This window comes from Cryptomeria japonica, unplaced genomic scaffold (genome assembly GCF_030272615.1).
Source record: "Cryptomeria japonica unplaced genomic scaffold, Sugi_1.0 HiC_scaffold_529, whole genome shotgun sequence".
Taxonomy (NCBI): Eukaryota; Viridiplantae; Streptophyta; class Pinopsida; order Cupressales; family Cupressaceae; genus Cryptomeria; species Cryptomeria japonica.
The window spans coordinates 7501-17679 of NW_026729342.1; the positions used below are offsets into that span (position 1 = coordinate 7501).

The following is a 10179-nucleotide window of genomic DNA, read 5'->3' on the forward strand; positions in this document are numbered from 1 at the left end:
GGGTGCGCACCTCGCGTGCACCTTCGCTGCGGTGGGCACCTTGGCTGGGTTGCGCGCCTTGGTGGGCACCATGCAGTGCACGAAGTCGGAGCCCGGATTGCCCCGGGCGCGCACCTCCGCCAGGGTGGGCACCTTGGTGCGCACAACTTGCCTGGGCTGCGCACCAGGAAGGGCTCAAGATGGCACCCGCGTTCCGTTTTTTTCACTATCTTTCAGAACGGAAATTTTAAAATCTCGTTTTTTTTTGCCTTTTCTGGAAATTAGTGAAGGCAGCGCATCAAAGGTGCGCAACGCTGGTGCGAACCTGGGAGCGCTCCGATGTGTGCTCCAAGGTGCGGCGTGCACGAAGTCGGACCCCGGTTTGCCCCGGGTGCGCACCTCGCGTGCACCTTGGTGCGCACACCTTGGCTGGGTTGCGCGCCCTGGTGGGCACCATGGTGCGCACCAAGGAGCGCTCCGAAGTGTGCTCCAAGGTGCGGCGTGCACGAAGTCGGAGCCCGGTTTGCCCCGGGTGCGCACCTCGCGTGCACCTTCGCCGCGGTGGGCACCATGGCGTGCACGAAGTCGGAGCCCGGTTTGCCCCGGGTGCGCACCTCGCGTGCACCTTCGCCGGGGTGGGCACCTTGGTGTGCAGACCTTGGCTGGGTTGCGCGCCCTGGTGGGCACCATGGTGCGCACCAAGGAGCGCTCCGAAGTGTGCTCCAAGGTGCGGCCTGCACGAAGTCGGAGCCCGGTTTGCCCCGGGTGTGCACCTCGGGTGGGCACCTTGGTGCGCATGCCTTGCCTGGGCTGCGCACCAGGGCGGGCTCAAGATGGCACCCGCGTTCCTTTTTTTTCACTATCTTTCAAAACGGAAATTTTAAAATCTCATTTTTTTTTGCCTTTTTCTGGAAATTAGTGAAGGCAGCGCATCAAAGGTGCGCACCTCGCTGCCCACCACGGTGCGCAACGCCGGTGGGCACCCGGGAGTGCTTCGAAGTGTGCTCCAAGGTGCTGCGTGCACGTTGTCGGAGCCCGGTTTGCCCCGGGTGCGCACCTCGCGTGCACCTTCGTCGGGGTGGGCACCTTGGCTGGGTTTGCCCCGGCTGCGCTCCGAAGCGGGGTTATTGGAGCGCCGCCTCTTTTTTTGTCGGAGCGTTTGGTGGGGTTTCTCGCATTGGCTCTTCCGAGGCCCGGTTGCCACCCTGGCGCGCACGAAGTCGGAAGTAGGGTTAATTGCCCGGGTGCGCACCTTTGCCAGGGTGGGCACCTTACCTGGGCTGCGCACCAGGGCGGGCTCAAGATGGCACGCGCGTTCCGTTTTTTTCACTATCTTTCAAAACGGAAATTTTAAAATCTCCTTTTTTTTTTGCCTTTTCTGGAAATTAGTGAAGGCAGCGCATCAAAGGTGCGCACCTCGCTGCCCACCTTGGTGTGCTCTGAGGTGCGCACCCGGGAGCGCTACGAAGTGTGCTCCAAGGTGCGGCGTGCACGTTGTCGGAGCCCGGTTTGCCCCGGGTGCGCACCTCGCCTGCACCTTGGCCGGGGTGGGCACCTTGGCTGGGTTTGCCCAGGGTGCGCTCCGAAGCGGGGTTACTGGAGCGCCCCCTCTTTTTTTGTCAGAGCGTTTGGTGGGGTTTCTCGCATTGGCTCTTCCCAGGCCCGGTTGTTGGGTGCGCTCCCACCCTGGCGCGCGCGAAGTTGGAAGTTGGGTTAATTGCCCGGGCGCGCACCTTCGCCAGGGTGGGCACCTTGGTGCGCACACCTTGGCTGGGCTGCGCACCAGGGCGGGCTCAAGATGGCACCAGCATTCCCTTTTTCTCACTATCTTTCAAAACGGAAATTTTAAAATCTCGTTTTTTTTTTGCCTTTTATGGAAATTAGTGAAGGCATCGCATCAAAGGTGCGCACCTCGCTGCCCACCTTGGTGTGCTCCGAGGTGCCCACCACGGTGCGCAACGCCGGTGCGAACCCGGGAGCGCCCCGATGTGTGCTCCAAGGTGCGGCGTGCACGAAGTCGGACCCCGGTTTGCCCCGGGTGCGCACCTCGCGTGCACCTTGGTGCGCACACCTTGGCTGGGTTGCGCGGCCTGGTGGGCACCATGGTGCGCACCAAGGAGCGCTCCGAAGTGTGCTCCAAGGTGCGGCGTGCACGAAGTCGGAGCCCGGTTTGCCCCGGGTACGCACCTCGCGTGCACCTTCGCCGGGGTGGGCACCTCGGCTGGGTTGCGCGCCCTGGTGCGCACCAAGGAGCGCTCCGAAGTGTGCTCCAAGGTGCGGCGTGCACGAAGTCGGAGCCCGGTTTGCCCCGGGTGCGCACCTTCGCCGCGGTGCGCACCATGGCGTGCACGAAGTCGGAGCCCGGTTTGCCCCGGGTGCGCACCTCGCGTGCACCTTCGGCGGGGTTGCGCGCCCTGGTGGGCACCATGGTGCGCACCAAGGAGCGCTCCGAAGTGTGCTCCAAGGTGCGGCGTGCACGAAGTCGGAGCCCGGTTTGCCCCGGGTGCGCACCTCGCGTGCACCTTCGGCGGGGTTGCGCGCCCTGGTGGGCACCATGGTGCGCACCAAGGAGCGCTCCGAAGTGTGCTCCAAGGTGCGGCGTGCACGAAGTCGGAGCCCGGTTTGCCCCGGGTGCGCACCTCGCGTGCACCTTCGCCGCGGTGGGCACCATGGCGTGCACGAAGTCGGAGCCCGGTTTGCCCCGGGTGCGCACCTCGCGTGCACCTTCGCCGGGGTGGGCACCTCGGCTGGGTTGCGCGCCCTGGTGCGCACCAAGGAGCGCTCCGAAGTGTGCTCCAAGGTGCGGCGTGCACGAAGTCGGAGCCCGGTTTGCCCCGGGTGCGCACCTCGCGTGCACCTTCGCCAGGGTGGGCACCTCGGTGCGCACACTCTCAATGTTTTCTTGCCTTTTCTGGAAATTGGTGAAGGCAGCGCATCAAAGGTGCGCACCTCGGTGTGCTCCGAGGTGCGAACCCGAGAGCGCTCCGAGGTGCCCACGAAGTCGAAAGTCGGGTTAATTGCATTGTTTTCCCCGGGTGCGCTCCGAGGTGCGCAACATCGGCGCGCACCAAGGAGGGCTCCGAAGTGTGCTCCAAGGTGCGCACGATGGCGTGCACCTCTGGTGCGCACGATTCGGAGCTCGGTTTGACCGGGGTGCGCACACCTTGGCTGGGTTGCGCACCTTTTGTGCGCTCCAAGGTGCGCACGAAGTCGGAGCTCGGTTTGCCCCGGGTGCGCACCTTCGCCAGGGTGCGCACCTTGATGCGCACGCCTTGGCTGGGCTGCGCACCTTGGTGGGCGCCATGGTGCGCACCTTTCGTGCGCTCCAAGGTGCGCACGAAGTCGGAGCTCGGTTTGCCCCGGGTGCGCACCTTGGTGGGCGCCATGGTGCACTCCGAGGTGCCCAAGATTGGTGCGCACCAAGGAGCGCTCCGAAGTGCGCTCCAAGGTGCGCGCGAAGTCGAAAGTTGGGTTAATTGTCCGGTTTGCCTCGGGTGCGCACCTTGCGTGCACCTTCGCCAGGGTGGGCGCCTTGGTGCGCACACCTTGGCTGGGCTGCGCACACCTTGGCACCCGCGTTTCCTTCATTTTAAATTTTTTTTTTTTACAATCTCTCAAGTGGGAAATTCTATAATCTCAACTTTTTTTGCCTTTTCAGGAAACTTTTGAATGGAGCGCATCATTGGTGCGCTCCGAAGTGTGCTCCAAAGCTCTCTCCAGCTGCGTGCACCTGCCCCGGCCGCGCGACCCGGCCCCGCCCAGCTTCGCTCACCTGTCCCGGGCGTCTGGTGCGGAACCTTAGAGTAAGAAACATCACCGTGCACCTTGGCCAACGTGCGCGACTCGACCGAGCGCGCACTGGCCGAGGTGCACACCGATTTCACCTGGGTGCGCGCGCAGCACCTCGGGCGCACCGGGGTGCGCGCACAACGCCCGGGTTGCACCGTGGCCTGTGTGCTCGGGGCGCCTCGGGTGCGCGCTCGGTGTCGCCCCCCGCGCGCGCGGTAGTGCGGGCAGCGCACCCCGGCCCGGCCCGGCCCCGACGAGAACGCAAACGGGCAAAAGGTTTATTCAAATAGCATTGCGACGCCCGGCGAAAAACTAAAAAAGGGTGCAACACCGGGACTTCCCGGGAGGTCACCCATCCCAGTACTACTCCGGCCCAAGCGCGCTTAACTGCGGAGTTCTGATGGGATCCGGTGCACTAACGCTGGTATGATCGCACCCGTTATGAGCTTGTCGCAGTGTGTACTTAGCAAACCGCGACCCACGTGCGAATCCACCCCGGCCACCCACCCCCGTCGAGGTGCACACCCTCCCTCGCGAAGTGCGCCCCGTTCGCCAAGTGTGAGCCCTGCCCGGGTGCGCGCACCTTGCTAGGGCGTCGGGTGTGCACCCGGCCCGGCCTACGTGCGTGCACCTGGAGGGGGCGTCGTGTGCGTGCAGTGTCCCGTCTGCAACGCGGTGCCCACACACCACCTCGGGCGCAACGACCTGCGCTCACATGTGGGCCGAGTGCACCTTGGTGCATGTTCGGGGCGCCTCGGGTGCACGCTCGATCTTGCCCCGGTGCACCAAGGCGCTCGGTTTGCCCCGGGTGCGCACTTGGTGCAAGGTGGGCACCCAAAATAGGGATCAAGCACCAAAACACAAGTTTCGGGATGCAAAATGGGACCCAAGGACCACAAATGCGTTCCAAGACCCATGATGGGTCCACGAGAACAAAAATGTGTTCCGAGACTTAATAAACAAATATTGGGTTTTAGGAGAAGAAACATGCTCTGATGCCCAAAACGAGAATCGACCCCGAAAAGGCCACAGGCCAAAAGTGGGATGCGAGACAAAAAAAAATGGGACCCGAGGACCAAAATTGGGTTCCCAGGTCGAAGACAGGGCAACCGGACAAGAAACGACCTCTAAGGCTCGAAATGAGTCCCGACGACTAAAACTTGACAAGAAGCACCCATCAGGCACCCAACTCGACACCCATGGGATGCCGACCCACCCGGGCTTCCACCTAGCACACCTTGGCACCCACCCACCCTCGCACCCAACCTCGCACCCAACTTAGCACCTTTGAACCCACATTGGCACTCACCCTGACCCTGGCACCTTGGAACCCACATTGGCACTCACCTTGACCCTGGCACCCACCTTTGCACTCACCTTGGGACCCACCCTGGCTCCCACCTCGGCACCCACCCAGACACCCACCTTGGTTCCTTGGCACCCACCTTGGATCCTTGGCACCCACCCCGACACCCACCTTGGCACGCAACTTGGCTACTTGCCACCCACCTTGGCTCCTTGACGCCCACCCCGACAACCACCCCGTGACCTACCCTGGCTAGGGTTGGTGCACACCCACCCTGGTGCCCACCTTGGCACCCACCCTATGACCCACCTTGGCACGCACCTTAGTACCCACCCCGTTACCCACCCTAGGACCCACCCCGTGACCCACCTTGGCCAGGGTGGGTGCCTTGGTGCGCACAACTTGCCTGGGCTGCACACCAGGGCGGGCTCAAGATGGCACCCGCGTTCCGTTTTTTTCACTATCTTTCAAAACGGAAATTTTAAAATCTCATTTTTTTCTTTTTTTTGCCTTTTCTGGAAATTAGTGAAGGCAGCGCATCAAAGGTGCGCAATGCTGGTGCGAACCCGGGAGCGCTCCGATGTGTGCTCCAAGGTGCGGCGTGCACGAAGTCCGAGCCCGGTTTGCCCCGGGTGCGCACCTCGCGTGCACCTTCGCCGGGGTGAGCACCTTGGCTGGGTTGCGCGCCCTGGTGCGTACCAAGGAGCGCTCTGAAGTGTGCTCCAAGGTGCGGCGTGCACGAAGTCGGAGCCCGGTTTGCCCCGGGTGTGCACCTCGGGTGCGCACCTCGCGTGCACCTTCGCTGCGGTGGGCACCTTGGCTGGGTTGCGCGCCTTGGTGGGCACCATGCAGTGCACGAAGTCGGAGCCCGGTTTGCCCCGGGCGCGCACCTCCGCCAGGTGTGGGCACCTTGGTGCGCACAACTTGCCTGGGCTGCGCATCAGGAAGGGCTCAAGATGGCACCCGCGTTCCGTTTTTTTCACTATCTTTCAGAACGGAAATTTTAAAATATCGTTTTTTTTTGCCTTTTCTGGAAATTAGTGAAGGCAGCGCATCAAAGGTGCGCAACGCTGGTGCGAACCTGGGAGCGCTCCGATGTGTGCTCCAAGGTGCGGCGTGCACGAAGTCGGAGCCCGGTTTGCCTCGGGTGCGCCCTGGTGGGCACCATGGTGCGCACCAAGGAGCGCTCCGAAGTGTGCTCCAAGGTGCGGCCTGCACGAAGTCGGAGCCCGGTTTGCCCCGGGTGTGCACCTCGGGTGGGCACCTTGGTGCGCATGCCTTGCCTGGGCTGCGCACCAGGGCGGGCTCAAGATGGCACCCGCGTTCCTTTTTTTTCACTATCTTTCAAAACGGAAATTTTAAAATCTCATTTTTTTTTGCCTTTTTCTGGAAATTAGTGAAGGCAGCGCATCAAAGGTGCGCACCTCGCTGCCCACCACGGTGCGCAACGCCGGTGGGCACCCGGGAGTGCTTCGAAGTGTGCTCCAAGGTGCTGCGTGCACGTTGTCGGAGCCCGGTTTGCCCCGGGTGCGCACCTCGCGTGCACCTTCGTCGGGGTGGGCACCTTGGCTTGGTTTGCCCCGGCTGCGCTCCGAAGCGGGGTTATTGGAGCGCCGCCTCTTTTTTTGTCGGAGCGTTTGGTGGGGTTTCTCGCATTGGCTCTTCCGAGGCCCGGTTGCCACCCTGGCGCGCACGAAGTCGGAAGTAGGGTTAATTGCCCGGGTGCGCACCTTTGCCAGGGTGGCACCTTACCTGGGCTGCGCACCAGGGCGGGCTCAAGATGGCACGCGCGTTCCGTTTTTTTCACTATCTTTCAAAACGGAAATTTTAAAATCTCCTTTTTTTTTTGCCTTTTCTGGAAATTAGTGAAGGCAGCGCATCAAAGGTGCGCACCTCGCTGCCCACCTTGGTGTGCTCTGAGGTGCGCACCCGGGAGCGCTACGAAGTGTGCTCCAAGGTGCGGCGTGCACGTTGTCGGAGCCCGGTTTGCCCCGGGTGCGCACCTCGCCTGCACCTTGGCCGGGGTGGGCACCTTGGCTGGGTTTGCCCAGGGTGCGCTCCGAAGCGGGGTTACTGGAGCGCCCCCTCTTTTTTTGTCAGAGAGTTTGGTGGGGTTTCTCGCATTGGCTCTTCCCAGGCCCGGTTGTTGGGTGCGCTCCCACCCTGGCGCGCGCGAAGTTGGAAGTTGGGTTAATTGCCCGGGCGCGCACCTTCGCCAGGGTGGGCACCTTGGTGCGCAAACCTTGGCTGGGCTGCGCACCAGGGCGGGCTCAAGATGGCACCAGCATTCCCTTTTTCTCACTATCTTTCAAAACGGAAATTTTAAAATCTCGTTTTTTTTTTGCCTTTTATGGAAATTAGTGAAGGCATCGCATCAAAGGTGCGCACCTCGCTGCCCACCTTGGTGTGCTCCGAGGTGCCCACCACGGTGCGCAACGCCGGTGCGAACCCGGGAGCGCCCCGATGTGTGCTCCAAGGTGCGGCGTGCACGAAGTCGGACCCCGGTTTGCCCCGGGTGCGCACCTCGCGTGCACCTTGGTGCGCACACCTTGGCTGGGTTGCGCGGCCTGGTGGGCACCATGGTGCGCACCAAGGAGCGCTCCGAAGTGTGCTCCAAGGTGCGGCGTGCACGAAGTCGGAGCCCGGTTTGCCCCGGGTGCGCACCTTCGCCGCGGTGGGCACCATGGCGTGCACGAAGTCGGAGCCCGGTTTGCCCCGGGTGCGCACCTCGCGTGCACCTTCGCCGGGGTGGGCACCTCGGCTGGGTTGCGCGCCCTGGTGCGCACCAAGGAGCGCTCTGAAGTGTGCTCCAAGGTGCGGCGTGCACGAAGTCGGAGCCCGGTTTGCCCCGGGTGTGCACCTCGCGTGCACCTTCGCTGCGGTGGGCACCTTGGCTGGGTTGCGCGCCTTGGTGGGCACCATGCAGTGCACGAAGTCGGAGCCCGGTTTGCCCCGGGCGCGCACCTCCGCCAGGGTGGGCACCTTGGTGCGCACAACTTGCCTGGGCTGCGCACCAGGAAGGGCTCAAGATGGCACCCGCGTTCCGTTTTTTTCACTATCTTTCAGAACGGAAATTTTAAAATATCGTTTTTTTTTGCCTTTTCTGGAAATTAGTGAAGGCAGCGCATCAAAGGTGCGCAACGCTGGTGCGAACCTGGGAGCGCTCCGATGTGTGCTCCAAGGTGCGGCGTGCACGAAGTCGGACCCCGGTTTGCCCCGGGTGCGCACCTCGCGTGCACCTTGGTGCGCACACCTTGGCTGGGTTGCGCGCCCTGGTGGGCACCATGGTGCGCACCAAGGAGCGCTCCGAAGTGTGCTCCAAGGTGCGGCGTGCACGAAGTCGGAGCCCGGTTTGCCCCGGGTGCGCACCTCGCGTGCACCTTCGCCGCGGTGGGCACCATGGCGTGCACGAAGTCGGAGCCCGGTTTGCCCCGGGTGCGCACCTCGCGTGCACCTTCGCCGGGGTGGGCACCTTGGTGTGCAGACCTTGGCTGGGTTGCGCGCCCTGGTGGGCACCATGGTGCGCACCAAGGAGCGCTCCGAAGTGTGCTCCAAGGTGCGGCCTGCACGAAGTCGGAGCCCGGTTTGCCCCGGGTGTGCACCTCGGGTGGGCACCTTGGTGCGCATGCCTTGCCTGGGCTGCGCACCAGGGCGGGCTCAAGATGGCACCCGCGTTCCTTTTTTTTCACTATCTTTCAAAACGGAAATTTTAAAATCTCATTTTTTTTTGCCTTTTTCTGGAAATTAGTGAAGGCAGCGCATCAAAGGTGCGCACCTCGCTGCCCACCACGGTGCGCAACGCCGGTGGGCACCCGGGAGTGCTTCGAAGTGTGCTCCAAGGTGCTGCGTGCACGTTGTCGGAGCCCGGTTTCCCCGGGTGCGCACCTCGCGTGCACCTTCGTCGGGGTGGGCACCTTGGCTGGGTTTGCCCCGGCTGCGCTCCGAAGCGGGGTTATTGGAGCGCCGCCTCTTTTTTTGTCGGAGCGTTTGGTGGGGTTTCTCGCATTGGCTCTTCCGAGGCCCGGTTGCCACCCTGGCGCGCACGAAGTCGGAAGTAGGGTTAATTGCCCGGGTGCGCACCTTTGCCAGGGTGGGCACCTTACCTGGGCTGCGCACCAGGGCGGGCTCAAGATGGCACGCGCGTTCCGTTTTTTTCACTATCTTTCAAAACGGAAATTTTAAAATCTCCTTTTTTTTTTGCCTTTTCTGGAAATTAGTGAAGGCAGCGCATCAAAGGTGCGCACCTCGCTGCCCACCTTGGTGTGCTCTGAGGTGCGCACCCGGGAGCGCTACGAAGTGTGCTCCAAGGTGCGGCGTGCACGTTGTCGGAGCCCGGTTTGCCCCGGGTGCGCACCTCGCCTGCACCTTGGCCGGGGTGGGCACCTTGGCTGGGTTTGCCCAGGGTGCGCTCCGAAGCGGGGTTACTGGAGCGCCCCCTCTTTTTTTGTCAGAGCGTTTGGTGGGGTTTCTCGCATTGGCTCTTCCCAGGCCCGGTTGTTGGGTGCGCTCCCACCCTGGCGCGCGCGAAGTTGGAAGTTGGGTTAATTGCCCGGGCGCGCACCTTCGCCAGGGTGGGCACCTTGGTGCGCACACCTTGGCTGGGCTGCGCACCAGGGCGGGCTCAAGATGGCACCAGCATTCCCTTTTTCTCACTATCTTTCAAAACGGAAATTTTAAAATCTCGTTTTTTTTTTGCCTTTTATGGAAATTAGTGAAGGCATCGCATCAAAGGTGCGCACCTCGCTGCCCACCTTGGTGTGCTCCGAGGTGCCCACCACGGTGCGCAACGCCGGTGCGAACCCGGGAGCGCCCCGATGTGTGCTCCAAGGTGCGGCGTGCACGAAGTCGGACCCCGGTTTGCCCCGGGTGCGCACCTCGCGTGCACCTTGGTGCGCACACCTTGGCTGGGTTGCGCGGCCTGGTGGGCACCATGGTGCGCACCAAGGAGCGCTCCGAAGTGTGCTCCAAGGTGCGGCGTGCACGAAGTCGGAGCCCGGTTTGCCCCGGGTACGCACCTCGCGTGCACCTTCGCCGGGGTGGGCACCTCGGCTGGGTTGCGCGCCCTGGTGCGCACCAAGGAGCGCTCCGAAGTGTGCTCCAAGGTG

At 62.9% G+C, this 10179-nt stretch overlaps 1 non-coding gene across 1 annotated transcript; it reads right to left on the minus strand.

Annotated features, from left to right (window-relative positions):
• Positions 1-4087: 4087 nt before the first annotated feature.
• LOC131872152 (5S ribosomal RNA) lies at positions 4088-4206 on the minus strand. Its single transcript, XR_009370330.1, has one exon. It is a non-coding gene; the product is annotated as a 5S ribosomal RNA (ribosomal RNA).
• Positions 4207-10179: the final 5973 nt, after the last annotated feature.